This window comes from Sinocyclocheilus rhinocerous, unplaced genomic scaffold, assembly GCF_001515625.1.
Source record: "Sinocyclocheilus rhinocerous isolate Xijiao unplaced genomic scaffold, SAMN03320098_v1.1 scaffold875, whole genome shotgun sequence".
Classification (NCBI taxonomy): domain Eukaryota; kingdom Metazoa; phylum Chordata; class Actinopteri; order Cypriniformes; family Cyprinidae; genus Sinocyclocheilus; species Sinocyclocheilus rhinocerous.
Window position 1 is genome coordinate 843,643 of NW_015659463.1, and position 6,255 is coordinate 849,897.

Sequence of the window (6,255 nt, forward strand, 5' to 3'; positions counted from 1 at the left end):
GGAGAAACCTACAGAAGGACAAACATCACTGCAACACTCCACCAATCTGCGCTTTATGGTGGTGTGGCCAAACTCAATCCTCTCCTCGGTGTAGACACATGAAAACACACTTGGAATTTGAAAAAAGCACCTAAAGGACCCTCAGACTGAGAAACAAGATTCTTTGATGAACCTCAATTCCAGGCATTATGTTTGAAGGAAACTAGGCACTGCTCATCATCTGCAGATTACCATCCCAAAAGTAAGGTGTGCTGGTAGCAGCCTCATGCTGTGGGGCTGTTTTTCAGCGGCAGGGACTGAGGGACTCATCAGAGTAGAAGAAAAGCTCAATGCACCAAAATATTGAGATAACCTTAATGAAAACCTAGTCCAGAACATTCAGAACCTCAGACTGGGCAGAAGGTTCACCTTCCAACAGGACAATGACCCTAAGCACACAGCAAGAGTCAATTATAGACAACTCTGTGAATGTCCTTGAGTGGCCCAGCCAGAGCATGAGCTTGAACCCAATCAAATAATTCTGGAGAAAAATTAAAATGTGCGTCTGCCCCCAGCCAACCTGACAGAACTTGAGAGGTGAAGAAGCAAGGAGAAGAATGGCAGATAACTGCCAAATGATGATGATCAAAGCTTGTCGCATCAAACCCAAGATTTGAGCCTGTAATTGGTGCCAAAGGTGCTTCAACGAAGTATCGAGCAAAGGCTGTGAATACTTATGCACATGTGATTTTTTTGTTTTTTAAATTTGCAAAGATCTCAAACAAACTTCTTTCACGTTGTAATTATGGGGTATCGTTTGAAGAATTGAGGAAAATAATGAATTTAATCCATTTTGAAATAAGGCTGTAACGTAACAAAATGTGGAAAACGTGAAGCGCTGCGAATACTTTCCAGATCGATGCACTGTACAATAGGAACAAATGGAAGCCACTGGAAAACTAAGCGATATGATTCGTGGAAAGCTGGAGTATTTCTAGGTCGGTTCAGAAAGTGAGAAAATACACCTCTGAAAAAAATCAAACCGACAAACCTAAACACAGTAAGAACACTTAAATTCCTCCTAATTTTCCTAGGCCTTCACAAAAGTGTAATCGGATCCAGATTTGATTTTGATTTGGAACAATGCTCAATTTGAGACTCTCTCTGTAGTATATAGTAGAGCTGGGCATCCATACAGTGGATATGAACTATTAGAACAAGCCTTGTCGCATCATCAGTGACGATTCTAAGAAATCCAAACAGAGAGAAAACAAAAAAAGTTGCAACAACAAGATAGTCTACACCAAGTAGAACCAAACAGAACCGGTATTAGACACTTTCCTAAAGAGTTAACCTCTCGAAAACAAACTCACATGTACACAGACCATGGTCGTGTGGGTCCACAGATCAGATCAATGCTCTCAAAGAGACTCTCTTCACACTGGAAAACAAACCCGGACTGATAAACCTGCTCCAAGTAAATGCCATGTGAGAAAGTTCCAGAATGTCATCAATTATCTGTTTAGATGTGGTGGGATACAGTGTTCCAATACAAAACACAAGGGAAGTGTGTGTGAATTTGTAAGTACATAAGTCAAGACAAGCATTTTGTTACAGAACCCAAGAGAAACCGAGTTGACTAAACTATAGATGCAGGGAACATCAGGAACCAAACCTGTCAAATTATTTTGTGTGCAAAAGGAAATCGATGAATTTATGAACCTTTATGGAATATAAACACACACACACACACACACACACACAGATACAGATACAAATTTGTAGTTATTAAAAATTAAAACTCTACACTCCTTCAAGTTATGGCTCAATTTTTTTTTTCATTTGAGGCCAGGAAGTTATAAAATACCCAAAGGCACAAATTTGAGAAATTTTGAGCTAGAATGAATCATAAAAGCAAACACAAACACACACATAGCAAACACTAGCATCTCAGTGGCATTGCTTCAGCGCTCTGACTCAGCTCTGAATCACACAGACGGATATTGAAAGCTTTGATTCAGCAGGGGTCATGATGATGGCAGAGATGAGAGACCAAAAACAACTAGAGGGACTCAGGCTAAAGGCTGTTGTGTGCCGCTGCCACGACCCCTCTCAACCAAGCATGAGTGTTATTGTACCAGTGCTGAAGGGCAAACAGCACTGACACACTCCCACTCGACGACAATACAGCGGGAACACGATCCTCTTTCTCTGAAAGACACCAGACGAGACGACGGGAGACCACAGGCCAAAGTCCAACACTGCTGCTTTAACTGCTCTGACTGTGAGACTGAGTAACTTAACAATCTTAAATAAAAAACTGAGTGTCACATTTCAGCCCAGAATCATACCATGAAATAATTCATTATATTTAAAACTATTAATAACTATTTAGTTTATTATTATTGTTATTGTTATTATTATTTTCAAGACAATTATTAAGCACACTCAAGTAATTTAATTGACATTAATAAGAATTTATGTACTCAATAGTATAATAGTAAAATATGTTGATTTTCTTGCAAAATACAAATGCAAAACAATGCTAAATAACTGCAAAATATCAAAATATTAAATGAAAAATGTGTTTTAAAAATGGATTATGAATAGCACATTACTTCTTCATGTCTCTGACAACAATTCTGGTTATTAAGTCCAATTAAATATATATTGGGGCAAAAAATACCACAAAATGCTTACATTTTGAATTTTTCTAATTCTATAAAAAAAAAAAAAAACTAAACAATTTCAGGCAAATAAGAAAAATCTTAATATGTCTACTCAAAATGTCTTCGTTTAAAATTTCATTTTTAATCCGAGATTTTCCCCATATTTTGAATCCTCCTGTATATCAGACACTAAATGCATTTTGATGTCAGCTCACATATAAGCAGGAGTGTGTATATGTGGAATTATATTTTTATCTTAAATGATATTTTAGAGTACACTGCTGACCTCTAGTGCTTGACATGTTTATTGCATCAACTTAACTCTTAGCTTGAGCTCCTGGATTTCACATCATTAAACCTTTGAATAATACATTTCTTTCACATATTTTCCAGTCTCATCACAGAGATCTTTTCTGATCTAGGCCTGAGAAAGGTATCTCCAGATATACCCTCTACCAATCCCAGGTTGGTACATTAGATTGTTGCTGCAATTATGAAAAACTAGGTCACATCATCTGAAAAATGAAAAAAAAAAAAAAAGATTTATCTGTACATAAATTGTGTACAATATAGATCTGTCCCAGTTTATACAGTGACAAGAACAAGTAAACCATTGCAAAGAAAGAAAGAAAGAAAGAAAGAAAGAAAAAGTAATTTTAGCGGTAAAAGACTAAATTTCTAAGGTAAAACCTGTTAATTGGTTAATGGTAAATTCCCTTTTATATGATAAAAAAAAGTTGCAATTCTAAAGCGACGGTTTTAGATAGATGTAATTGTAAAATGTTATTAAATCAGAGTGTGCCATTTTTTACTGTCAATTTCTGATTTTTTTTTTATATATATATACAGGTGCATCTCAATAAATTAGAATGTCGTGGAAAAGTTCATTTATTTCAGTAATTCTTGGCCCAGGTAAGACGCATCTGACGTTGTCTGTGGTTCAGGAGTGGTTTAACAAGAGGAATACAACAACTGTAGCCAAATTCCTTGACACGTCTGTGTGTGGTGGCCTGTGTGCATTGAATTTATTTAATACACGAGTTTCACAATTTGAGTTGAATTACTGAAATAAATTAACTTTTCGACGACATTCTAATTTATTGAGATGCACCTGTATATACTTTTTATTTTTTTGCACAGTGTGGGTTGATTTTTCTGAAAACTGTTTTAGGGCATTTCAGACCAACAACATTTGGAGCAAACAGAGTCAAGCCCAAAGAGTTTATGATTAAGCTTTGCAAGCGATTGGAAAATATTATTAGCATCAGAATAATCTTCAGACAGACCAGAAACTGCTTCAAACAAGAGTGAGTGATTGAGACTGCTGGTCCTCCATCACGGCTGTCCTCCTGCTCGTCTCAAACACAGAGGCAGCTGGATCCAGTGAAGGCACAAGGTCAAAGGTTATTCCTCCAAACACCTTCAGCCACCACCAAACCTCTCTCCTTAAAGCAATTCTCCTCGATTCCTCCCTGCTCACCATCCACTCCCTCAGTAAGTGCAGGTTCCACAGCACAAAGTGGCAGGATGGTAAACAAAGCAGACTGACAAACTCCCAGAATGCAAAGTGTTGCCACTAAGGGGCGCCCACTGAAATCAAGAATGCTGTAGATGTAGGGTTGACCAAACAAGTTGGTGCCACCCATTAGCCAATAAACAACAGCAAATATGACATAAAGGGCTCCGGCCAGCACAGCGTAGAAGTGGGTGAGATGAACTGGTGTGGAGGACAACAACAGATCCACAGCGGTCTGGATGCTGTTGATAACATGGATGTTGATGTTGAAGGCTGTGAAGGAGTGCTGGTCAAAGGGGTGAATTATGGTCCAGTATAGAAAGGAGACGGTTAATGAACAACAGCCCATCACAGAATGCAGGAACCACTGCAGACAGAGAGCAGCGGGGAGAGAAAGGAGGCTCTCACATTCACTACTGACACCTAGTGGAGGAAAGGACTGCATGAAACACATGTATAGGCCTCTTTTTTTAATTCCTAATTTTTATCAATGATAGAAATTAATACTTTTAGCAAGGATGCATTACACTGATCAAGTGACATTAAAACATTTACAATGTTACAAAAGATTTCTATTTCAAATAAATGCTGTTCTATCTACTCATCAAAGAATTCTTAATTTATCAGTTTCTTCAAAAATATGAAGCAGCACAACTGTTTTCAACATTGATCGTAATAAGAAATGTTTCTTGAGCAGCAAATCAGCATATTAGAATGATTTCTGAAGGATCATGTGACACTGAAGACTGGAGTAATGATGCTGAAAATTCAGCTTTGCATCACAGAAATAAATTAGATTTTACAAAATATTCAAAGAGAAAACAGTAATAATATTGTAATAATATTTCACAATATTACTGTATTGTTGATCAAATAAATGCAGCCTTGGTGGAAAAAAGAACATTTCAATGGCATATGTATAAACTGCAGCAAAAGATTTTACTGCAACATTGGTTAAATGAAAGTCAAAATAGTGCTGTTCCTTTTGAGAAAAGCTCCTGCAGCACATGAGAACAGATAATGCTTGATGTTTTATATTGCAATCTAATCAGAGTTCAACAATAAGGACTTTTTCTGTTGAGCTCAAATTCTGTTCATATAACTAACTAAACAAACAAACAAACACATACATGCATACAGTAATGCATTTATATTTGAAATACAACTATAACTCATTAAATTCATAAATATATTTGCTGGAAAACACAATGCAAAACAATACTGACTTCTGTGAAAACTCAGTTTGTACTTCTCTTAAGACTTTTTTGTTTTTTTGCTCTTATAATGCAATAGCATAAGTATGACTTAAATGGTTTTTAAGCATGACTTAGAATAATTTATAAAGTCACTGTGTGGGATCTGTGTGGCAATCAGTGGTATCTGTGATCAGCAACACACTGCACAACAATTTTACCTCTTTTCATTCTGTGAGAGCAGCAGCTGATTTCCAGGAAAGCCCAGGCCAGATTACAAAGAGAAACCAGACAGTAGATAGCCATAAGACAGTATGAGATATGGCTGAGAAAAATGAGGAATTTAGGTGTGTTGAAGAGAAGAGCTGTGTAGATAAACCAGCTGAAGGTGTAGAGCAGCATAAAACATCTGTACAGAAGCCACAACAATGGAGGAATATCCCACTGCAAACAAACAAAAAAAGTTATTTAAATTTCATGTTTCAATATGATGGATTTTGGAAACTTACGTTTACATTTTAACCTATATTTTACACATATGCATTTATTTACAAGTAAATTATAAGAACGAAACTGGTGGCATTGCTGACATAACTACTGTAGTCCAGTGGATCTGTTTTTCTTACAACCAAGAAGATCTGCTTTTCTCTTGGTATCAGACCAAGTAGTTTAGAGCTGTTAGACCAGCAAAAACCTTTGGCCTGATTCTTCCAGCAGTTTCCATCATGAATATGTGTGTTTGAACTGACTTTGTCTTCATCCACACAAATCATTGAGTCAGTGCATGAAGTTTAGTGACTCAAACTCACCCGTGGCTGAAGCAGAAGCTCTGGTTTAGAGGTGAGAAGGTGGATTTTGTGAACTTTGAACTCCTCCTTCCAGCTCTGTGTCCAACTAG

The 6,255-nt window shown here is 37.0% G+C and overlaps 1 pseudogene; it reads right to left on the reverse strand.

Moving 5' to 3' along the window:
- Positions 1–6,247, reverse strand: part of LOC107723900 (protein rolling stone-like) — a 13,356-nt pseudogene extending 7,109 nt beyond the window's left edge.
- Positions 6,248–6,255: the final 8 nt, after the last annotated feature.